The following is a 26,839-nucleotide window of genomic DNA, read 5'->3' on the forward strand; positions in this document are numbered from 1 at the left end:
GCCACCTTCCTACAAAGTGGAAAAACTTATTCTGGCATCAAGGCTTTTTACAGATGATGTTGATCAGCAATCCAATATAACCACCATCAAAAATAGGAAGCCCAAGTGATCACTCAACTCGAAGACATCATGTGCTTTTAGATTAAGACTTTTGCTGTCTTATTCTACTGAAACAGATCTGTAGTTGGATTATTTATAAGCGAGTATATATGTTAAAAGCAGTCATATTTAATGGCAAGCTAATATTTGTAAAATTAAAATACCTGACCGCTAGATGCTGTCGGCTTGGTTCAGAATCTGCCAAATACTCCTAAGCTTGTTATGCTGTGAAATAAATTATTGCACAGAAATAGATGAATAAAGAAGCGACATGAAAAGGATAATTTCAGGATGGGGATTTGTGGTCTCCTGTGACCTATATAGATGTAGTAGCCAAAAACAAGGATAACCCAGCCCCAGGACAAGAAGAGGAATCTTGATTATTGTAGGTGAGTTCAAAGACATAACGGACACGCTAACGTATGTGTGTCATGATTGGATGCATCAGCTACAACAGATGCTCTATATTAGTTCACCATTTCAGTATTATGAAATAGGTCTTTCAGAAACCAGCCGTATGTCTAGTTTTGTTCCATAGCGTTTATTAGTTAAAGAAGAAAAACACCGCAAAAGCGGTAGACCTGAAATTACACATTGGTAATTTTAAGTTCTAGCATCAAATATAGTATTGTTTGTATTTTTAAAAAATCCATGAATTACAACGTGCCCCGTTTGCCGTACTGAAACGGGTATAACCTGATGACAATTTATCAGATTGAAATTGGATTTAAAATTTATTTGACAGAAAATAATTTCATATTGAGCGAGGAACACATGCTTACAAAATTCAAGTTGAATGTTTGTACATGATTCCAAAATAAACGAATTTCACAAAATTTATACTAGTATATATTATTGGTTTGTTCATTGACGGAATCTCATTGCCAGTTATCAGCCAGTTTTGACTTGCCAACACCAACATTTCTTACCAGGACTCTTGTCACTTTATATAGTGGAATCTCGAACTCGAAGGTCCTAGTGGGATTCTAAACAACAATATCTTTTTAAAAAAATACAAAATAAAACGCATAGAATTTATACCCGCACTAACAGGAATGGATTTATTATAAAATTTATTATAAATTTTTGATATAACAAATACTGGCACATAAACAACGCCAGGGCTAAAGGAGGGAACCAAGGTGTCTGTTTCAATATAGCCTAGATATGATAAATGATTTCTAACAGCAACATGCACTGGCCAATATAAATAAGAAATACTCTTTTTAAATCTGGTTGGTTTGGTAATTGATTGTAGAATTCCAGAGAAACAGTGTTCACCATGGAGCCAATATGAATAGGACTATACGTCACACTTTTTTATTGAGTGTGGGTGGGTGGGTTGCTTTTTAGTGAGCTTCGTTTGTGCTAGCAACTAGTATATGAGCCTGTGCCGGATTAAGGCCTTCCATGGTCCTAGGCACTGGAAATATTGCGTCCCCCTCCTATAAAATGTGAAACTAAAATAATAATATTAAAAGCTAAAAATTTGGGAAAATACCAGTGTTATCATCATTCCAGATTTAAAATATTCGTACATACAGATGGAAATGATTAAATATAATTTATTCAATTTTTATTATAAATAATTTGATTTTTTTTTCTGGTGCTCCTGTTGGGTTGGTGTCCTAAGCACGTGCTTAGTTTGCTTAATGGGTACTCCGTCACTGGCATGAGCTGCTCGTTATTGTTTGCAGGGCTAATTGACCCTCGCCGGATTGCCCTGAAAAGTTAGGTTACTCTTGGAATTTGCGGCCTTTCTATTCCAGAAGTGTTTAACAAATTACCACGATCCCGGCCATGGCAAGCGCTTCTGGGTTCGCCAAGGTATAATGTGTTCGTGGGTATATTGTCCTCACGACCATGACCCGAAAAACTATCTTTCTTTTGAGGGTTTTGATGTAGAGTTTGAAGCATCAATGTAGACAAATGTTTTGATAAAATATCAAACTTACCTGTCAGAGTTTTTCAACTCCTGCTCAGCTGAGCAAATTTCCATTAAGAGTGCTTAGAAACTAAAATAAGTCATATTTATAGCTAGTGTCATTTTGGGGTCTTTCACTGGCCAAACCCGTTGAAAATTTACTTTCTAACATATCATTTCTGGTTAAGAAGTGAATACGTCCCAATCTTTTTGCCGTATACCCATTCATCTGCAATCCCATATAACAATACCATCGCCTTCCGTCTGCTGCTCTATAATGACTGCATCAGTGCCTTCTTGACACTAACATTTCCTAAAACACCCTCAAGTTTTGCAAGGATATCTGAAATCGAAAAGCTTTCCCTCAAAGGTACTAATAAAATGTCTAGCCATAAAAAGGAGAGAATTTCGAAAAGACCACAGAACATACTATGGTGCTGACTGACTGTTATATGGAAGATACCCTAGTGTATCATATAAGACTCAGTCGTGGTCCTGTTTCTTTTAAAAGTCTGGCTGATTCAGCTCCAGTTTCCAGTGAATAAACATTATGTGAAAGATCTGTACAAGCTTCCCCTTCCACTCACCGAGCAGATAGCAGTACAAGTTAAAATCTTCAATGCTTCTGCGAAGCCTTGTTTGCTATTGTTGTTTTTGTTTTTGCTTACTAATTTCAGCCATCGGCCATACAAAGTCAAGGAAGAGGTTAAATATCAGAAGTGCAGAATGTGACATTGGAGTCTGTGCTAAAGGCTATTTTACAAACCATATGATACTGTAGCTAGTGGTGCATATACGTGGATATGCATTCCCAAACTTTTATGTGCATTTGATTTTGGTCATAAGATCTCCACTTGGTGATGGTAATGGGATGCAGTCGGAAGCATTTCAAATTTGATTAAATATTAACATTGTGCCATATTCATTACTCATTTTATATTTTGGTCAGAGATGGAGGATTATCATGTACATGTTTAATTATAATTTTCATGTTCTTACCTTGTTCAATTTTTTTTTTTTGCATTTCGAGTGACAGGGAAGCTGACCCACTCGATTGATGAGATCCAAGGAAACAAGTATGGATCATGGAACTCGACCTGTTCGTGATTGCACACAACCCTACCTAGTGTACATTAGAGAGGAAGCAGTGATGTAGAAAAACGGATTCCTTTTTATCTCGAAGAGGTGCCCACTCTACATCTGATACTATAGAGAAGTTTGCCTATATACGATACGACCGAGGATTTAGATTGTTAAGCGGTCTTGGGTAACCAGTCGAAAAACAAAGTATCTTATTCTGTGCGACCCTGGAGCCTAGTCTCCTTTGTTACCAAAGAGATAGTGGCATACTCTGTTACATTTGTATACAATGTCAGTTCATTTTCTATGATATATGGTCAACACCGGCCTTTGCAAACGTGGTACCCGATTTGGATTATTTTCGGCTGGGCGCCCTGGATTTACGCGCGGGGTCCCCGGTGAACATGGCATTTGGAAATAAACTTTTAAACAAGATTTATTTGATACTGAACTTAAAATTTTCTTGCATCGCTTCAAAATGACTTTCTCTCTCTCCCTCTCTCTCTCTCTCTCTCTCTCTCTCTCTTTTAAAAAATTACTAACGCGCGGGGCAGCTGTGAATCGGTACAATCAGCCGGAGGCCAACCCTGCTTATGGTATTAACCTAGCGGGTTTCCATGAACTGTGGTCAGATTATTTCCATATTTGTGTTATTATTGTTATTTCATAACTAATACCAGTAGTATGCTTATACTAGGTCTGCTGTTAAATTGCTTTTATTATTTTTCAAAATTAAACCAATTTTATATGCTTTCTAATATTAACTACCATCATCCATGTCGCGTTTATTATTTCCCTTTATGTGTCTGCAATTATGATGTGGTAGAATGCCAAAATCGTTGCATACATTGTTCAATTATTTCAAATTTAAGCTACTCGTGGTTGGATTAAATCCGTCATGGATGGATTTTGTTCATAGCTGTGCTATGTTGTTTGATTTAAATATTTTCGTAAACCACACTAAACCTCATGTTGTGTTTTATTTTAATTCAACTGCGACTCTCTAGCTAAAGAGAGCTTAAGTTTATGACAATTTCCAACATGACTGAGAGCATGATGGCGTTGCTTTTATTGATGAAGTATCGCTTAAAAACAGATGGATCATGCTTCAACGGAGTCGAAACTGAAAAATATCGGTTTCTATTTCAGCTTCCGCACTAGACATATCTCACTAGTAAGTAATATTTTCTTATGCATGACATGGAAGTGCAGTCAGTAATAACGACTTTCAGTTGCAAACGCTGTTACAGGCATATCTGAGAGCTGTAATCAAAAGCAAAATAACAACCTATTCTTTTGCAGACAAACTATAGTACAAAGATGATTCAGTGAAAGGAATGTTAATAAGTGGAAACTCATTCCGGAGGCATCTGTATCTTCTATTTACCATAATTATTTGTAAAGCTTAGCGAAACTTTGCCGGTAAAGACATCCGATAAAATTTCACCAAGATACTGCTAAAATTGACTGTACATGCATGAGCGGACATGAGTATTGCTTTCTGAGAGGCCTTTTAAAAATTAAAAACTACAGGTTTACACATGATCTGTTAGAATTACGTGAATATATTAACTTACATTGTAGAAAATTTCGTCAGGACATTTCAAAGTTCTAGTTTATACCCACTCCTTATTGAAAATAAAAACAAATAAGTATAAGTTGCAATTAATTTTCTTTTTGTAACGGTACTTAAAAGTATTTACATAAAAGCTTCAGTTCGAGCCAGATTTAGGCCCCTTAAAATTAGACGTCCGCCGTACTGGCTTAAACATTACCTTCTTGAGGGCTATTGGTAATACGAGTAGGGTTAACAGGGTGGGTGGTTGTGGTATAGCCAAATATCTCCTATAGTGCGTAATAAGTAAGAAGTTTTAAAAATTATTAACTTAAGAAACTCTCATTTAAATGTTCAGGGACAATCTGCTTTGCGCAAAATGAATTTATATGCGCCAAATCATATGTCCAATCCCGCATTGTTTCATAAAATGACAATAAAATATGTTTAAAACAATTAATGCTATCTTTCTGTGGGAGATAAGGTGAGATTGATCATGATATTGACTTCAAAAAGGAAAAAAAAAAGACTTTGACACTATATTGTGTGATAAAAGGATGGAATGTTGAAAGAAACTGTCGGCAGTTATGTAATAAAAGAATGTAGTACATATAAATGCTAAATAAAGATGCTGAAATATGTACGAACTGAACACCACCTCTCTTTTTTTAACATTGCCTGAACCGATGTTTAGCCTCTTGGGTAAGTAGATTTGTAAACCATCGGACGCTGTTAATTCTTTATATAAAAAAAGTTGTTTGTGGATATGTATTAATTCAGTTAATACGTGGTCAGGTTTTGGGTTTGGAAGTAAGATCTAGCATTCACCTTGGATATATGATTTATTAATTTAACATTTTTCATTTGGGAATGGAGGAGGGTAATTGGTTTATGAAAATTAAACGAATCTTTTTATTGGTATAACAGTGGCTCAGTAAATACAGGTCATCAAGTTCTTCTATGTGATGGTATTATTTTGACATGATATGTTGGATAGTCCAGAAGCGTGCGAGTGAGCATTACCTATTCATACCCATCTTTGTTAGCCGAGGTTCCGATATGTTTACACTATCTACACCTTGGCGGATCGATCAGATAATATAGTGTTTCGGGTCTGTGAATTTTATTGGGTGCGGTGGCAAGTTATTGCACCCAATCACAATCAAGTTGTTCAAATTTGTTGTTCACTTTACATGATATATACAAGGGGAGCACACAGCTGGAATGGACTGATAAATACGCAGTTTTCCATTTTCTGTCTGTGTTTGTATAAATACACCCTTTCTCTCAAATACAGCTGCAATGGCTTCTCTCAGATACGGAGTCATTCATTTGAAGTCAATTACATGCACTATTTTCGGCTGATGTACAAAGTAACAATTCACCGCTGCTTTACGCTATTGGTTAGTAGGCATTACAAACTATGGGAGACAACAGTAGTGAATGGGGATACCCTAGCGACAATGGGAATTAGCATTACAGACCCCCCCGGGACAATCTGGCGACAATGGAAAATTAACATGGAGAAAAATCGTGGGACAATCTGGCGACAAGGGAAATTAACATGGAGAAAAATCGTGGGATAATCTGGCTACAAGGGAAATTAACATGGAGAAAAATCGTGGGACTGTTGAGCGACAAGGGAAATTAACATGGAGAAAAAATCGTGGGACTGTTGAGCGACAAGGGAAATTGAACATGGGATTTTTTTTTTTTAAAAAAAATTATAAAAAATAAAAAAATTAAAAAGGGTAGGCAATCGAAAGTCATTCTCTTTTCGAGAAATGTGGGTGGCCCTGAAAAGGGCCTTTGGGTTTATGTTAATATTAATATTAACATAGATGGCATCTGTCACATCTTCTTCTTAAACTCCTTCTAACTGCAGGTCCATACACAAGTACCCTCTTGAAACATCCTTGTCTTTCTATGTAAACTCTTCTCATCCATAGACTAGTATCTGTCCTATCAACAACAGTCCACTTGGACCGGACATACATGAGCATGTCCGTCCTAAACATCATTGAAGACACAAGGCTGGATGATTCAACTGTGGTCCACATCTTGAAGCGACGAGAACAGGTGAATCAATGCAGTGAACTGCGCTTATTTATAGGTAGAGGAAGGATTGAAACGGATTGAGTTCATTCACCAATCCTAACACGCGTTACAAAATTCAGTCAGCCCTCATCCAATCCGAAGAGAGCAGTCTGTGACGTCACGTGGTCTATATAGATTCGCTAGCGCCTGTGTGCAGTCAATCTATGCGACAGTGATTCAACATGACGGAAACTCAGAAAACGATCCATTGGGGTGCACCAGCAGTGGAGACCGCCCAAGGGAACTCGGACTTACTTTTAGAAGAGGTAAATTGGGATTTTGTGGATTTTCTTACCTCGCAAGATTTTGTTCCGGAACCTTCGTCACCTTCTTCATTACCGCAAGTGGAGAATTTTAGACAGAGACAGAAAGAAGAATTGGAGAAATTTATACAACGACAAAAGGAAGCGGAACAAGCTTTTCTCCTACAGCAACAGCAGCAAGAAGAAGAGGTAAGAAAAAAACAACAGCAAGAAGAAGTAGCAGCAAAGAAACAAGAGGGTGAAAATCAAACGGTCACGATACTGTTAGATATTTTAGCGGAGTTAAGAAGTCTGAAACAAATGTATTAGACTTCTTTATCACGACCGAAGAGAATACGACCTTCCCCAGCTAAACACGTCAACCCTGTGACTAAGCCTACCGTACCACCCTTAGTGATTTCAACCAAATCATCATCATCATCAACATTACGCAGTCCAGAAGTAGGCCTTGGCCGTGGCAAAGGCTTAAGGCAGTTAAAGTTGATTGCTTAAACTCACCCTTACACCAAAAAAACCAAAGGCCCTTTTCAGGGCCGCCCACGTCTCTCGAAAAGAAATACAATTTCAGTTGCCAATAACTCAAAAAAAACCCATTTTACCCCTATAGTACGTTTATATGAGTGAGTGAGTGTAGCTTCTTATTTTAAAATCAAAACTCAAAGACACTTACCTTATATAATTAATGTATTCTTTTCTCAGTAGTTACAATACAATTCACAATTCACAACAGAACACTTTAAAAAGTTCATAGACTTCTTCTGTCTCCTTGTTTAGTCTCTCTGTGTTTTCAATTTCTTCACCGTCACAGTCTTTTCCTCCTCTTCCTCCTCACTTTCTTCCCTTCTTCTTTTCTTCTCCTGTCTCTTTCCCTGGCTGCTTTCTTCCTCTGAAAAATCCCTCTCTTCTTCTGAAGAATCCCTCTTTTCTTCTGACTCCTCTTGTTTCTTTTTTGGGCAATCTGGAGACCAATGTCCTTTTTCTTGACAATAATAACAGGTATCTTGACTTTTGTCTTTTCTAGCCCCTGTTTTTCTTTTTTGACGGTCTGCACACTCTGAAGACCAATGCCGTTTCTTCTGACAGATATAGCAAGTATCTTGACTTTTATCTCGAAAGGAAGGAGAGTAGTCCGTCGACTGGTCTGAAGAGAATTTTCTAATGACCCCTCGCAAAGCTCTGATGAAACGTTCGATTTGGCTAGTCTCTTCCATCGTTGTGCTCGGTTAGAGAGTGAAATGAATAGTGAAAGGACAAGACACACACCCTTTTATATACGCTGGTCTGCCATGACTATAAATTAGTCCATGGTGTTTAAACTTGAGTCATTTGACGTTTTTTACTCAAGATGAAACGATCCTATTCATTCGAGAAGAAAGAAGAAGAAAAAAGTAAGAGGCAGAAACGTGATCTATCGCCTCGTACCAGGGCTGAAGTCTTGGCACAAATTCATGCCAGTGATTTTGAAGAGGACATGAGTGAACCAGAATCCGAACACTCTAAACCAAGTTCACCACCCTTAGTCAACCCTGAAAAGTACTATTCCATTCGAGAGACGGAAAAGCGCTCCTCTAGAAAATTTAGAACCACGGCTTACAAATACACGGTGAAGTTTAAAGATTTCAAGGCTGAAGTACCGTTAGAGAAAGCAGAAGGGTTCATCACTGGGGTGTGGGATTCTTTGCTCACTGCACTCAAGCGACAATGTCAACCCAAAGAAGACGATCGCTTGAGACTTTCCATACAACACGACCGTTTGAAATCCCCTGTTTGGATCGAGTTTAGCACCCCTGCAGAATTGACCGCTTCCAAAGTCATGGACAAGATTCAACACGTGCAACAATCTAATGACCAGTTTGACATCACCGATGGAAAAGCCACACTGGACATGACCATCGTCTCTCCTCCTCAAGGGACTGGACGCAAAAAGATGTTATTGGTGGACGACCTTCGCAACACCAAAACAAGTCTCGTCCGAATTAACAACCCTGACGACCACATGTGTTTAGCCAGGGCCATCGTGGTGGGACGAACCTATGCCAACAAGAACGACACGGTAGAATGGAAAAGAACCTGGAAAACTATTCAACGATCCGACCGAGCCAAACAACGAAATGAAGCAGAACTCCTGTTACAACAAGCCGGACTGTCCAAAGACACACCCTGTGGCATTCCTGAGATGCAAAAATTGCAAGATGCCCTAGCTCCACGATACACATTGAAAGTGTACCCTCAAGAAGTGCGCGGGCCTCTGTTGTTTCGAGGGAAAGACTTTAAGGACGGAAAATACATTCATGTCTATTATACGATGATCATTTCGATACCATTACCAGTATCACTGCATTCCTGGGATACGGTTATTACTGTGAGAAATGTGACCATGGTTATAATAATCGACAGCAACACACGCATTGTGTATTGAAATGCTCAGGATGTTTGGCCTCTCCACCCTGTCTGAGCGAAGGACCAGTGCCTTGTTCAACTTGTCTGCGCACGTTTGTCAGCCCTACCTGTTACCAACAACATCTGAAGACGCAAGGTTCACAGCAGAAATGTGCTTGTCAACTCCTGAGATTGTGCCCTACGTGTGGACAAGGCATACGTACCAATACTGCCAAGGCACACGTATGTCGAGGAAAGAAAAAATGTCACATTTGTCACCACATCGTGGACTTGGAACGCCAATGCTACGTGCAAAAATACCAACCTCCACCAGAGAAAGAGGACGGTCACAAGAAGAAAGGCAATTTCATCTTTTTTGATTTCGAACGCATGCAAGAGACCGGTATTCACATTCTTAATTTCTGCGTGGCTCATCGAGCGTGCGAGAAGTGCATTCAGGAACCTATCTTCAGTCATTGCCCTCACTGTAGCAAGATTCCCGGAGGGCGTGAAAAAATCTTTCGAGGACCGAACACGTTAGCCGATTTTGCCCAATGGGTTTTAGACCCCATCGACAAGACGTGGAGCCAAGATGACATCGAACGTTACGGAGATTGTCATCGTCATGCCACAGTGATGGCTCACAATTTCTCCGGATACGATGGACAGTTTCTTTTGAGATACTATACGGAACAAGGCACCGAGCGTCCTAAAGTGACTTTGAACGGAGCCAAAATCATTTTCATGCAAGTGGGACAAGTACAGTTTAAAGATTCGATGAGCTATTTGGCCATGCCTTTGAGTCGAATGCCTAAAACGTTTGGAATGACAGAAATGGCTAAAGGGTACTTTCCACACTTTTTCAATACGGAAGCCAATTAACACGCCGTTCTACCCCATTTACCTGAGGCTCACTATTACGACCCCGACAACATGCGTACCGAACAACGAGAAGCTTTCTACGCTTGGTACCAGGCTCACGCCTCGGACCCTTTCGACTTTCAGGAAGAAATGTTAAAGTATTGTCGTTCCGACGTGGACATTTTACGGCGTTGCTGTGGAAAATTTCGAGAACTGTTCATGGAACACGGAGGGGTCGATCCTTTGAAAGAAGCTTGCACCATTGCCAAAAGCGTGTTCCTTAGTGTATCGACAACGATTCATGCCTGAAAACACCGTGGCTGTCATCAGTCCTCAAACGACCCACTATGTCAGACGTCAATACTCGGTCAAAGCCCTACGTTGGTTACATTACTTGTGCGACAAGGAAGACAAGTGGATTCAGCATGCTCGCAACGGAGGGGGCGAAAAGACCATCGGAACGCATTCGGTCGATGGCTGGGACTTAGAAAACCCCAAGATCGTGTACGAGTTTAACGGTTTCTTATTTCACGGATGTCCCGTCTGTTACCCTGACCGTGGCACTAAAAATCAGTTTTTACAACGAACCATGGAAGACTTGTACCAGGACACTTGTCAGCGACGCCTAAAGTTTAAACAGGAAGGATACCAAGTGGTGGAAATGTGGGAACACAAGTACGATCACCGTATAAAAACCGATCCCGAGTTTAAACGCCTCGTGGAAAGTTACCAGTTCATGGACCCGCTGAACCCGAGGGATAGTTTGTACGGAGGAAGGACCAATGCCACCTGTTTGCTGTACCAAGCCGACGAAGAGAAAGGAGAAGAAATCAAATACTTGGACGTGTGTTCGCTGTATCCCTACGTGTGCAAATATTGTCGCTTTCCTGCAGGGCACCCACAATTGTTCACGGAACACATCGACCTGATAAACATTCGACAATACGAAGGTCTGATCAAGTGTAAAATTTTGCCTCCCACGAACCTATACCATCCCGTGTTACCTCACCATTGTCAAGGCAAACTGATGTTTCCCTTGTGCAGTACTTGTGCCGAAACGTGCAACCAAGACCATCCTTGTCAGCACACCCAGGAAGAACGGGCTTTGACGGGAACCTGGGTCAGCGAAGAATTGTTCAAAACTCTGGACATGGGATACCAACTGTTAGAAGTGTACGAAATTTGCCACTTTCCCAAGACACAACAATGCCACAAGGGTGACCCCACGCAAAAAGGCATTTTCGCCGACTACGTGGATGCCTTTTTGAAACTGAAGCAAGAAGCCAGCGGCTATCCTTTCTGGTGTCACACTCCCGAAGACCAAATAAAATTCAAAGAGAAATACAATGAACAAGAAGGCATCACTTTAGATCACATCGAGAAAAACGAAGGCAGGCGATCGTTTGCCAAAGTGATGTTAAATTGCTTGTGGGGTAAAATGGCACAACGCCCGTGTTTACCCAAGACGGAATATTTGACAGAACCTTCCCGCTACTTCCAGATGATTCACGACAAAACCAAATACATGAAACACGTGGACGTCGTTCGAGAGGATTTGATCTTGGTCAATTACGAAGAAGATCTGGACTTTGTACAAGACGACCCTTTTGGAAATGTCATCATTGCGGCTTACGTGACAGCCCATGCTCGTTTAAAATTGTACGAAGCTTTAGAACTGTTAGGGGAACGCGTCCTGTACTTTGACACGGACAGTTGCATCTACATTCATCACCCGAGTCAACAGCACCCTGACATCGAAGGAGACCGTTTAGGAGCCTGGACAGACGAGCATCCCGACGACAAGATTCTAAGTTTCGTCAGTGGCGGTCCCAAAAATTACGGCTACGAATACCGGGACAAACAAGGTGAAGTGCACACGACGTGAAGAGTGAAAGGACTGACTCTGAATTATCGTACCAGTCGAGTGGTCAACTTTGGGGTACTGAAAGAAGCCTTGCAATCCGGAGAGGATGAACATTTTAAAGTGACCACCTATCAACCGAACAAGATTGTACGTTTACCCACTCACCACATCGTCAGTCGACCCTTGGAAAAAGTCTATCAAATCGTGTACCAGAAGCGAGTGCGACTACCCAACCACTTTACTTTGCCGTATGGACACGTTGGTATAAAACATTGGTTGTAAGTGGATAGTCACCCACCAGAAGGATGACTTCGCCACAGCAAAAATCGAGTGAGAAACCCGATGAGAACTCCAAGTTCAAATCCTACCATTTTCCAGTCTTCTTACCTGACTATTGTGATTGTGCCCGTCGATTGGACACGTTTCAGAAATGGCCTACGGATAGGGAAGGATTACCTTCTTCGCATGTTTTAGCTATAACAGGATTTGTCTACTTGGGACCTGAGTCAGGATTGGGATATGAAGTACAGTGTTTCGCTTGCGGACTGAAGTTACGAATGGATCTATGTATCTATAAAGATTCAGCTATTTTGGAACATACTCGATGGTCTCCGCACTGCCCTTACCTTTCTATGGCCTTTCCACCCATGACATTACGGTACAATGATGACGGTACCTTAGAGACGGTACCTTCCAAAACAAGACATTAAAAACATAAAAAAGGAAAGATGTACAAGCTGGAGACTGCATTGCGACTAGTATAAAAAGGGGCTATGGTTAAGATCGATAGTTCATTGGGACTACCAAGACCGAGCGAACAAGATGAATACTTTCAGAGAAATACAAAACAAGTTTAGAAAGGCACAATTCAAGTGTGGGGCTTCTGAAGTGGAATGCGATTGTGAGCCTTGCGATGGGTACGATGCTGTACGTTGTGACCTTAGCGATGCCGTAAAGCATCATGGGAACATTGTTCTCACTACCCCTATCATGGAAAGTGATGTTGTGCGTGTCAAACCTGAGGGATGCGAAAGCGATGCCACTCGTCCTCTTGGACATTTTACTGGGTTTCGTTTTAAAGGAGGATGTTCACCTTCACGTCTACCCCCCTACGGATGTCATCCAGCCCTGAGCAAACTCCTACCCATGTCACTCAACCCTCATCGAAACGAACCTGTGAAAGACGAATATTCGTTCCCTGTGCGTTTGTCGGAATACTGCGACTTTGGAAATCGTCTTCAATCGTTCAAAGGAAAATGGCCTAAGTATCTGGGAGGACCGACCCCCGAAGAATTAGCCAGAGCCGGATTTTTCTACTTGGGCGAAGGAGATAAAGTCAAGTGCTTCAGTTGCGGTGTGTCACTTCACCACTGGGAACCGCAAGATTCGGCCTACGTAGAACATGCTCGATGGTCACCGAATTGTCATTACTTACCCTTAGTGGGACCGAGACACTGAAGTAACTTACCATAATCTGTTCATGGATACTTTACACGAGAACATTCGTGCTTTGCCTGTGGAGTTGAGAGAACTCATTTACCGAGAGCTGGTCAAAATACAAGTCAAACGTAAAGAACAATTGCATCCGTTACGTCACCGGTGTTTGAACCACTGGTACCTGAATGCTATAAAAGGACTGATTCAGTTGAAAGTGTTCCATTGGACAGACATTGATCAACAACCCCCTGGTTTTAAAAAGGATTGGTTTGCTATTGATGATTCTATCTTCTACAATGTAAACGTACTGCATCGAATTCCAGAGGAAGAGTTAACGAATTACCGACATCTTTTACACAATGTCAACTTAGTGAAAGAGGAAACTTCTGAACGAATTGTAATGTGTAAATTAGTGACTAAACGATTTCGATTCGACAATGAATTAAAACTATGTCTGTGCAAACAGTACATTTCTTGAGTCAGACAAAAGAGGATTTAGTATGACCTATTCATGGATACTTTGCTAGAGAACATTCGTGCTTTACCTGTGGAATTGAGAGAACGCATTTACCGAGAGCTGGTCAAAATACAAGTCAAACGTAAAGAACAGTTGCATCCGTTACGTCACCAGATCTTTAACCACTGGTACCTGAATGGTATAAGAGAACTGATTCGTCAGAAATTGTTTCAGTGGTCAGACCTTGTTCAATACTTCCATGACCCCGATGATCCACGTGTTGATTATTTTGGTTACTTCGAGATTCACCTACAGCAATACATTGAGGAAGACAAGGTAAAGGATTACCGACATATTTTACGTGGAATCTACTTAGTGGAAGAGGAAACTTCTAAACGATCTCTGACGTTTCGGTTACAGTATGCAACATTTAAATTCCCCACTGGAAAACGAAGATCTCTGGCTAGAAAGTACGTGTATTCTTTTCGAAACAAAGAGACTATAAAAACAGGCTGCCATGCCACGACTTTAATCACATGTAATCCAACAGATTCCGTGGAAGGAACTCAATGACCATATTCAAACCGTGGATCATTACCATCGATTATTACAAGAACTGTATCCATTCAATTTGGGTCGACAAGTGGTGTGTGTCTTAGTGACTTGTTTTCTGGGATTTCGTTTACCAGCCGATTCTTTGTGGACTCTTTACGATCAGTACTTACCACCTCAATGGCCTTAAATGGTCACGAAAAACTCCTTTTGCTCAAAGCCTTGCGGTTTCATCTGGATACTTCTCGACCTCTACGGGAAAAAAAGATTCGTCAACTTTTAGCTACCCAAGACGTGTATAACGATGTGTGTGTAACGTGTGACGTACACCCCCATTGGACAGATGTCCGTGCCAGGAAAGAATGGGATTTTGAGGCTTGGACCCAAGAAGTGGCCCAGTATGCACGAGAGTTGTTCAAGGAAAAAAGTTACTTTTCAACCTGTGTTAGTGACGGTGCCAGAAGAACCCGTCACCCAGGACAGGACTGTCGTGGACAGGCCTGAAAGACCCTTTCGGGAGGACACTTGTGTGTACCCCCTACTATAGAACTGGTCAGAACATTACCCAAAACATGTTGTACAGACACTTGTGTTTATTCCACGTTAATGGTTATCATGTGCCTTTTATCCTTGTACTTAAGCCTTTGGCTTTTATGTATTTTTGTCTTTCGTATTCATGTTTAAAACATTCAATAAATGTGTTCTGAAAAAAGTATATAAACTCTTGTCTTGTTTGTTTTCGTGTCACAAGTGACATTTCTCACACTATGGCTACCTCTGCTGTCTCTGCTCCCTCTTCCTCTACTGTCAAAGTCATCGACGAACACTTAGATCGTGCCAGTTGGGAGGCTTTGTATCTTCGCCATCCCTTTAACATGCTCATTGCTGGACCTAGCGGTTCAGGCAAAACCGAATTCGTCAAACGTTTGATCGAACATAAACATCATCTGATCGATCGACCACCTCAACGGATCGTGTGGTGTTACAAAGAGTGGCAATCGGCGTACAGCCTCTTGCGAGAAAGTCAAGGCGATTCCATCGTGTTTGTGGAAGGCATTCCTAAAGAAGACGACGGCATCGTCTCTGACTCCCGTCAAACCCATTTGGTCATTTTTGACGACATGTTAGGAGAAGACGAAGAAGAAATTAAACTGTGGTTCACGCGCAAAGGGCATCACCGTAATGCCAGTGTCGTTTACATCACCCAAAATTTGTTTCAACAAAGTAAAGCCCATCGCACCATCAGTCTCAATGCGCATTACGTGGTCTTGTTTAAAAGCCCTCGAGATAAAACGCAAGTGCAAGTCTTAGCCAAACAGTTAGGAACGCCTTGGCTGACTCAGGCGTACGACGATGCCACTCAAACTCCACACTCCTATTTACTCGTCGATTTGAAACCTACGACCCCCGATGATTTGCGATTTCGTACCCACTTGTTTCACCACTGGTGCCAAGACGGAGGACCTGTCCTGTACACGTCTCCGTCCTCGACTTAATTTCACTCCACAAAAAAATCTATAAAAACCTCAGACCCTTTTCGTCTGTCTCACACAACGTCAACATGACGTCCCTTCAGTCGCATCTTCCCGTCAAATTGATTCGTGCCTTGTATGTCATCAGTCGAGAAAAAGATCCACAAACACGAGCTCGTGTCTTAGAAGCTAGTCTCAAAGAAGTCTTACGATGGTTCACGGTGACGGCACGTCAATTACTCCAAGGAATCATTCAGATTCCTCATCAAACCCAACGCTTTTTCGATCGAAACAAAGTCGCTTTGACCCAACTGGCCGATCCCCGCATCGACACTCAAACCAAAAAACAAATCATTTTGAAACCTGGAGGGAGCGGTACTCTAGGAGGGGTCATCATTCGCTCTCTCTCTTAAGATGGGATCCTAATGCCCCCAAACTCCTCCCCAAGAAAAAAGTCAAACGAAGCCCCAAGAAGAAGAAAAAGACCAGGTCCCCAAGAAGAACTTCTCCAGTGGCGGGACCCTACTCTTACCAGACACCACCCCGGAAAAAGATAAGAAGCCCCCAGAAAAAGAAACAGAGAAAAAGTCCCCAGAAAAAGAAAAGTCCACAGAAGAAAACTAGTCGCAAGAGAGGCACTTCGGCCAGGACGCAACCTTACACTCGCAAACCACGACCTGCCACGGCGGTGACTGCGTCTCCAGCAGCTTCACGTTCATCCATTTCTCCGTTGATGACACCAAGAACTGAAGAGTACTTGGAGACGTTGATCACACCAAGAACTTCTCCGTTGATGACCCCAAAAAGAACTTCCCCAGTGGCAGGACCCTCCAATTTAGTGGCAGTGGCTGCTGCTCACAAAGTACCTGCTCCCAAAATCAAAGTTCAAGAAAGATCGGGCATGTTACAAAGTTTACTGGATTTGTCCAAGCAAGGACTGGCTCAATTTAGTCCGTTGCGTACCCCTGCACGACGTGTCATGCCTGTCCTCAAACTGATACGACGTAAAGACAATCAGTGGCGACGCGTTCCAGTATAAAAAAGGCCTGTGACCAAGCTGGGTATCAGTGTTTTGGTGCTCCTGAAGATGTCACCCTCCAGAAAACATCCCTCTTCTAAACAGCCCCAAGGAAAGAAAAGAAAAGGACTGCCTCCTCGTTTAGTCAAACATGGGGACATGTTATCTGTCCTGTCCAAAGCTTGTCCACCTCTACGAAAAAAACTCATTCAATCAGCCTCCAAAGAGGTCATCGATACCGTGTGCGAATGTTGTTTGAACGTCTTGAAAGGCACGATCCCTTTGTCCAAACACCAGAAACAATGCTTAGGCAAACATCGTCACGTTCTTCGCCAAATAGTTCAAAAGAAAATTCCCTTTCGTCAAAAGAAGAAGATGTTGGTCCAACGTGGAGGCATTTTACCCCTCTTGTTAGATCCCTTGCTGAAAGGAGTCTTGGGAACCATGTTGGGATGACTGGTGGGAGCAAGATAAAAAGGCCCTCGGAAGTCCCAAGATATCAGAATCGACCCTTGACAACCCCATGGAAGGACGAAAACTAGCTTTAGTGCCTTACAAACAATGGATGGAATACCATCGTTGGCAAGAACAACGCACCCTGCATTTACCTCCCAATCCCAATTTGAGCGAGATGTCCCAGTTAAAAAACGAATTGCAGTCCTTGATGGATCGCCAAGATTTGTCCGAAACAGAAAAATCGCAAAAGTACGGTCAACTCTTGCAACGACTGCAACTCTTTCACCAGAAAGCTTTAGACGAAACAGCTCTACCCACTCTGAAAGATTTTAAGACCTTCATGAAAAGTCCAGCACCATCACCAGTACCAGTACCAGTACCAGTACCAGTGACCAAGACAGAAAAAGGAGAAGAAGAAGAAGAAGGGTTTCAAACTCCACCAGAAAAAGTACGCAAGTTAACAACACCACCTACCTCCAGAATTGGATGGATTAAAAAGATGATGGCCACCCCTTCTTCATCACAAGAGAAAAAGAAAGTGAAGACAAGTGAAGACAGAAGTGAAACAAGAACCGATATCCCCTGTTCCCACATCCTCCTCCTCGACACCTATTGCCGGTCGCACACGCAAAGCATTACAATCCAAAAAAATACCCCAAGAGAAAAAGAGTAGCATCTTCCAGTGGGTGCCTTATTAACACACAAACACAAAAAATGGAAAGGTCTTAGCCAGCATTTACTACGATCCCTCCCATCCTGCAGGTTACGCAGGAGTTCAAAAATTGTATCGTGCTGCCAAAACTCGACTGAAAAGTCTCCGTTTACCTCAAGTGCAACGATGGTTACAAGAACAAGCTACCTACACTTTACACAAACCCATTCGACGCAAGTTTGCCAGAAGTCGCACCCGAGTGGAAGGCATCGACCATCAATGGCAAGCCGATTTAGCCGATGTCTCTCATTTGGCCAGCTACAATCGTGGCTAAAAATATTTGTTTTGTGTCATCGACGTCTTTTCCAAATTTGCCTGGGTCGTACCCTTGACTTCCAAATTCAGCAGCGAGTTAGTGCGAGCCTGCAACGAGTGTTGAAAGAAAGCGGTCGTCACCCTCTTCGATGGCAAACGGACAAAGGCACCGAATTTCTGAACCAAGCTTTCCAAAAAGAATTAAAGAAACGTGACATTCATTTTTTTACCACCGAGAATCCAGAAACCAAAGCCAGCATCGTGGAACGTTTTCAACGCACTTTGAAAGAACACATATGGAAATATTTTACGCATCACCACACTCTGAAGTACATCGACATCTTACCGCACCTGGTGCAAGCGTACAACCAATCTTACCATCGAAGCATCGGACGTGCCCCGGAAGAAGTGACTCCCGAGAACGAAGTGTTGGTGTTTGAGCGCCTGTTTGGTACGTCCCCGACGAGGGCTGTCCCCAAGAAAAGTGGAGAGTTGACCGTAGGAGATTGGGTGCGCATTGGCAAAACCAAACGCACTTTCGACAAAGGTTACTTACCTAACTGGACGACCGAATTGTTTCGTGTCACTGGACGAGTGCATGGCTGTCATCCTACCGTCTATAAATTGGAAGACATGAACGGAGAAGTGCTCAAAGGAATGTTTTATTTGCCCGAGGTACAACGTGTCACCAAAAAAGAAGACGACGTGTACGACATCGAAAGCATTCTCGAACGCAGAACCCGTAAAGTGGGCAAACGACGTGTCAAAGAAGTGAAAGTACGTTGGAAAGGATATCCACCCAGTTTTGATTCTTGGATCGACGCTTCGCAAGTCATCGACTATAAAAAGAAGTGACCATCATGCCCTTTCACACAGACGCAGCTACGTCGACCACTCCTTCACCCAGTTCTTCTGTGCAAGATTTACAAAAACAACCCTTGTGGGTGTGGTGTGGAGAACGTGTGCCTAAATCGCAAATCGTCTTTTTCTGCCAAATCTTCGTGGTGTATTGTGTCATCGGTGTAGCCATTGCCAATTTGAGTTTGGAACAAGGAGACAAACAGTTGTGGACCATTTTATTGAGCAGTTGCATCGGTTACCTGCTTCCTAATCCCTCCCTGAAGTTCACCTCGAACGGGAACCACGGGAACCTTGTGTCCAGTGCCAGTGCCAGTCACCACTCCAACAACAACCACAACCCCATTTTGGGCGGAGACACGCCTCTGACGTCCAGTAACCCCTCGGAGAGCCACAGAACTCTGGAATTATGAGTCACCAAAACCAATTTTACTTAACCTTACCCAGTGACAGTTCCATGGAGGTGTTTCCCCACAACACGTTGTGCTGTTACACGGCCAAATTACCTCAGGCCATCCCATTAGATCACGAAGCCCATTGGGAAGTGGCTTTAGTAGAAATCATTCACCCGACCCAAGCCCTCAATGTCCTTCCCAATCAAAATTCTTTTGATGTGGAAGTTCATGACGAGCAAGTGCAACAGTACTTGGATACCCATGGCAAATATAACATAAAAACCCCTGGCACACAAAATCAAAAGTACACCACCTATCACTTGTTCATTCCTCCAGGCTATTATTTTAGTGGTCAACATTTGGTCAGCACCATAGCCTCCAGGTTTAATGTCGTGTTTCTGAAAGCTTTGGAGAGTGTCAGAAAAGTGTCACCATGGAATACCACAAAGCAGCTCGTCCTTTCTCGATGAAATTTGACGGGAGTAAAACCCTGTCCATTTTATTTTGTCCTGAATTGTTTGACATGTTGGGCGGAGACACGGACATGAGAAAGGCCATGTTCAAGAAAAACGAATTACCAATCGTTTACGACAACGAGTCTTTTAGCAAGTTATTTCGTACCCCGGTAGAACTGAACAAAGGACTGAATTTGATGTTCGTGTATTCCGATGTGGTGGAGTAAAACGTGGTGGGACACACCTCCGTACCGTTACTGCGTGTCATTCCTTTCAAAGTGGATTCTGTCACGAACGCTGACGAGGAAGGTGGAAACACTTATCACGTCCACCGCGAATTTGTACATCCTCACTATTTGCCTGTCAGCAAGTCGTATTTGGACACGGTCAACATTACTATAAAAGGAGATTTGGGACAAAATATTCCATTCACCAAAGGAAAAGTCACGGGGAAACTCCATTTTAGAAAACGGTTCTCTCACGACTCGTAAGTCATGTATCCAGTGTACCGAGGGGTTGCTCGACAGCGAGGACACGGTTTAGGAGATACGTTAAAATCGGCCTTTCGTTCGGTGGCCCCGGTGTTGAAACCGATGGTGACACCCGGATTGCACGCCTTGAAAGATGCGGCACTGACGCAAGGCAAAGAATTTCTCCAAAATGTCATCATCGACAAACGAAACCCTAAAGAAGCCTTCATGAGGGCTGGCAAAAATGTATTGCTGCAAACGGGCAAAGACATTTTAGGCCGACGAGACACACCTATAAATGCCCTTCACGCTACCGAGTCAGGCATTCAGCAAGGACAAGGCAGAAAGAGACGACGAAGAAAACACACTTTCACCAGACTTCACACGTCTAAAGCGAGAAAGGCCAAGAAAAATAGAACCGTCCGAGACTTAGACGTTTTCGATTATTGAGACACAGAGAAAAATGATGCACCGACCTGTTTGCCATGCCCCCTACGATGATGACGATGCAAGAATCCCAGTGGGTGGAATTTCACCCCGTCTCCTCATTGACAGATTCCGCTCCCATCGAGTTTGAAATCAAAGGACAGCCCGAAGATTACATCGATCTGAATAGCAGTTACTTGTACTTGAAAGTCAAAGTTCTAGATAAGGATAATGGTGGAGTAGAAGACACTGAGAATATAGCTCCCGTTAACAATTTCATGCATTCCTTGTTCAGCTCAGTGGACTTGTACTTGAATAACAAACTGGTCAGCAGCAGCATGGATACTTACCCTTACCGTGCCTAGCTGGAAAATCTCTTGACGTACGGAATAGATGCCAAGAATACTCATCTCAATGCTTGTGTGCTATGGGAACCTGACGAAGCGAGCAAGTTTGACATAATAGATAAAGACATTGACGGCTTTGAGGAAAGACGAAACAAAATCACAGATGGAAAGAGTTTAGAACTGATGGATCGTTTGCATTTGGACATGTGGTTGCAAGAGAAATATTTGCTAAACGGGGTAAATGTCCGCTTGAGACTGAATCGCAGCAGTGCCGCTTTCCATTTGTTGGCTGATACTACTTCTGGCACTCCTAAAAGCAATATCGAGGAGGCCAAACTCTACGTACGACGCGTGGAAGTGTTACCCAAAGTGGGAAACGACATCAGTCAGACGTTGAGCAGAACGACCGCCAAGTATCCGATACGTCGCGTGGAAGTGAAAACCTTCACCATTCCCAAGGGACAGCGATCCATGATCGAAGATCATTTGTTTCAAGGACAGTTACCCAAACGTTTAATCCTTGGTATGGTCGAGAATTCAGCCTTCAACGGAACCTTCGCTGAAAATCCTTTCCACTTTCGACACTTTGGCGTGTCCAAGATCGAAGTCAGTCACGATGGCAAGACCTTGTGTACCCGACCTTTCGAACCTGACTTTGAGAAGAAGAATTACTTGAGATCGTACTTGTCCCTGTACGAAGCCACTGGACAGTTAGGGACCAACACCAGTCACGGCATTACGTACGAGGATTATGCAGGAGGCTATGCTTTGTGGGCTTTTGATTTCACTCCAGACCAAGGCAGCGACGAGGGACATTTCCACCCTATAAAATCCGGCCAGATTCGTGTGGAACTTCAGTTTGCTAATGCTCTACCAGACACGGTGAACGTCATCCTGTATGCCGAATTTGATAATACGATAGAAATCAACAGTTTGAGAGAAGTCATTCTAGATTATTAGAAGCCATGGAAGACTGTTATCCCTCTTTACCTAGTGGAGATACTTTGGACATGGAACGTGAGGAGACTGTGGAAGAAGTGATCATGATGAAGTCCCAATGGCCAGAACAAGAAGCCCATTTAGTCTCCTGTTTTGCCAAGCACTTGGTCGAAAAAATGACGGAATTGATCAAGAAAGATTGCTATGGATGTCAAAACGATCATCCCAGTCAAATTCAACACGATAAATGCCTGATGCTGAGTCAAGAAGAAAAATATTATGAGTATCTGGACGAGGCTTGGAGTCTCATCTCGGACGAAGACGTGTTGCACCAGTGGTATAAAGACTTGCGTGAACATTCTTGTCCACCATTAACCACTCAAGAGATCGATCGTATCGAAGCTCTCCTGAATCAGAGTGAGGAGACGAAACGAAGAAACGGTTATTTGTCAGACATTTTCAAGAAAAAAGTCAGGATCGAATTGATGACTTATTATTACCTGTGAAGAAGAAAAAAAAAAAACACACAAAAAATGGATACCTGGGAACTTTATTACCTTTTGAACCACAGTTCGTATATGGCTTCTTGGAATCCTGTCGTCTGTGCTAAAGATGAACTCTCTCATCGCAAACCTCAAGACCATCAAGCTTATGTCATCAACATGGACGACAGTCATCTCCCAGGAACCCACTGGGTAGCCGTTTACTTTCCTCAAGAAAGATGTGTGGAATATTTCGATTCGTATGGATTGCCCCCTTTGGAAGACGATATCATTGACTTTATGAGAAGAAATGCTCAGACTACCCGATTCAATAATGTGAAATTACAAGGCACAGATTCTTTGGTGTGTGGACAGTACTGTGTGTATTTTCTGCATCATCGCAGCCTGGGCTATTCCTTAGAACATTTAGTGACTCATTTTGATCCTCGTTCTTCTTCTAGAAATGATGTGAAAGTAGATCGATGGTTTTGTGACCATTATGCTTATCTTTTGTCTCAAGCTAGGAAACGTAGTGTCAATCAATGGCCTAATGACTTCCAACAGTGGAAATCACAATTTCATTCACAACGTTGTCAGCCCTGTTTAAAGTAGACTGTAAATTGAAAAAAAATGTCTGTCATTTGAAAAAAATGTTTGATGTTATAATGTTGGATTATTGTTAAAATTGTTAGAGTTGTTGTTGGTTAGGGTTAAGTGATTTTGAATAAAAAAATGTTGTATTTTGAAAAAAATGCCTTTGTCGTTTGTTTGGCTTTAAAAATGTTGATTCATGCTCTTTGACTTCTCTCTATCTCTCTCATGTCACTCATTGAATGTTCCGGCTCGAAAACCGTGGAGGGATGTTTTCCTTCACGTCCGCGCTTTGACTTTAAGAACCGGGGCAATTTTCCAGTCTAACGATCCATTGTCGACTCATCCTCCTACGAAGATGTGCTCCAAATTAGCTAAGCTAAACGAAGCCTACGTGAATTTGCATAGGGTCAGACACAGTTTGATACCGAAAGCTGAAGAGATAGAGAATGTGAGAATGCTAAAAGTCACTGAAGACCTGATAGAAGAGCTCTTCAGAGAAGAAGTGAACAGGGAGAAAGAAGAATGGACAGAGAAGTACAGACTTCTGAATCAGCAGCAACAGCAACAACAACAACAGCAGCAGCAGCAGGAACCTGAACCTGACAGAGGCTTTGTCGATTGTCGTATCGACACCAAAGAGTTCTTCTTCTCTTTCCGAAGAAGCAGACCTATCGTCAGAAAGTCTATCCTCAGAGGACGACGCATTCTTAGAAACTAAAAGATTGCCATAGCAAACAAAAAAAACCCAGCCCTTTTCAGGGCTACCCAATACTCTAGAAAAGAAATAACAATCAATTTGCCAATGTGTGTAGGTAGAGTAGTGTGAATATAAACACTAACTCTTTTTTATAGTGTGAGTGTATGTGTTTGTGTATAAGATTGTGTGTTTGTAAGTGCTCACGTACGTTGGTGTGGATAATAGATTAAAATCATGTCTTTTTTGCTGTTAGAGGTGTGGGAAGAGTAGATTTGGGGTTTGTTTCCTTTTGTATGTGGATAGTATATTGAAGTGATTAATGAAAATTTTTTAGAACAGTAATGGGCAGTATAAAAAAGTGAGTGAGTGTTTCTTTTAGGTCCGCGCGTTGTGTTGGTCATGATCTAGGTAAGATCAATTTTATGCTTTAGGGGGATGTTTTCCTTCACGTCCGCGCTTTTAGTATAAATTAAAAGTCACTCGTCAGTCCAGCTACCCTTGTTGATTGATCAACACCAGAGTGAACACCAGACTAGCGAAACTGTTGGAACTTCATGTGCATCTGGAATATGCCAGGCGCCTGTTGAACGAAGCCATTGTGGAAGAGGGAAGGATGAGAGAGGGGGAGGAGAGAAGAAACAAAGAAGAGGAGGAGAGAAGATACAAAGAAGAGGAAGAGGAGAGAAGAAACAAAGAAGAGGAGGAAAAGGAGAGAAGAAATTTCAGAATCCCAGAGACAGAAAATTGGGATTCTGAAGCTATTTATCCCGCCTCTGCTCTCTCCCCAAAAAAGGTAAAAAGCAACTGGAGAACAAGATGTGTATGTGGCGCCAGGCCTGGAAGGTGCCATCATTAACCAGGTGTCCATGAAGTTCCAAAAAAAACCAGCCCTTTTCAGGGCTACCCAATACTCTCGAAAAGAAATAACCATCAATTTGCCAATGTGTGTAGGTAGAGTAGTGTGAATATAAACACTGACTCTTTTTTTCATAGTGTGAGTGTATGTGTTTGTGTGTTTGTGTTTGTGTTTGTAAAAGCTCACGTAAGTTTGTGTGAATAGTAGATTATGGGTTAGTTTATTGTTTCTTAGCGTATGTGGAGAGTATAGTTTGGGTTTTATTATATGAAATGAGAAAGTAGGAGGGATGTTTTCCTTCACGTCCGCGAGTTGTTTGGTCATGATCTAGGTAATATCAATTTTATGTCTTAGGGGAATGTTTTCCTTCACGTCCGCGCTTTAACTATAAGAACCTACAAAGTTCGTCGTTCGCACCATTCTACAGAATAATCTAGACAAGATGACTCAAGTGACTGATTTATTTAATCAGTTGAGGCATATCTATTTCTGGATGATAGATGCAGAATATGCTATAGAAAGGATACAAAAGGAATGGAAGTATGAAGATAAAGAACACTTGGTAACCAGTCAAGTCGAACGTCTAAAGGCCGCCAGACATATAATAGAAGGAATGATAGAAGATGAAGTCAACAAATCAAGAGGATTTATTGACCCACCTTATGTCAGAGTGGGGAGTTTGAAGGAAGCACTGGATTATGTCATCCAAGTCCGGTGCTTCCTAGAACCTATAGTGTATTGGACGGAGTTGTCATATGTGAAGAGGGGGCTGGACAGGTTGAAAAAAGGAGAAGAAATAATGAAACAAGTGATGACTGAAGAGGTGAAAAAGATAAAAGAAAAATGGAGTCAAGAAAGACAGGATAAGGAAACAATAAAGAAGAAAGAGGCCTTTGACAAAGTCAATCAAAATTGGATCAAGATACAAGAGAAGTTCAGGGCTATGGGTCACCCAGACTGGTTACCAGAAAAAGAAAAGAGGAAGAACAAAGGAATTTGGAGAAAGATTAGGGGCTGGATGAGGAAATGGAGGAAATAGAAGAAGAAGCAGAAGAAACCCAAAGGCCCTTTTCAGGGCCACCCACATTTCTCGAAAAGAGAATGACTTTCGATTGCCTACCCTTTTTTATTTTTTTATTTTTTATTTTTTGAAAAAAAATAAAAAAATCCCATGTTCAATTTCCCACGATTTTTTCTCCATGTTAATTTCCCTTGTCGCTCAACAGTCCCACGATTTTTCTCCATGTTAATTTCCCTTGTCGCCAGATTGTCCCACGATTTTTCTCCATGTTAATTTTCCATTGTCGCCAGATTGTCCCAGGGGGGTCTGTAATGCTAATTCCCATTGTCGCTAGGGTATCCCCATTCACTACTCATGAAATCCAACAGATGTCTATACGATAGAGCACTCAAATATCTGATTGATCCACCAAGGTGTAGATATGGTTAACATATCGAAACCTTGGGTAGCGAAGAAGATTCATACCTTCCGTCTTCTGTTTCGCTTGTAAAGGATAGTGATTGTGCATATGCATGGTCACTAAATGATACCCTTTATATGTAAAGCTCCTACTTTTCCCTCTCACTCCTTACTCCCCACCACCCCACCACCCTATGCGTCTGTTTGTCGTTTTGTAATTTCTATATGTGGGTGATGGCGAGGTATAATCAATAAATTTATGTGGGTGTTGACTCATAGAGTTCCACGATATTAAAACCAAATAAGTTCCACAAAACCATGTTATTTGTTTACCTATAGACGCTTTTAATCTTCCTTAAAACCCATAGGGAATTGGGACATATTTAATGTTAAATTCTCATTGATCCCGATAGTGACAT

This window comes from Sinohyriopsis cumingii, chromosome 4, assembly GCF_028554795.1.
Source record: "Sinohyriopsis cumingii isolate HCF-2022 chromosome 4, ASM2855479v2, whole genome shotgun sequence".
NCBI classification, from domain to species: Eukaryota; Metazoa; Mollusca; class Bivalvia; order Unionida; family Unionidae; genus Sinohyriopsis; species Sinohyriopsis cumingii.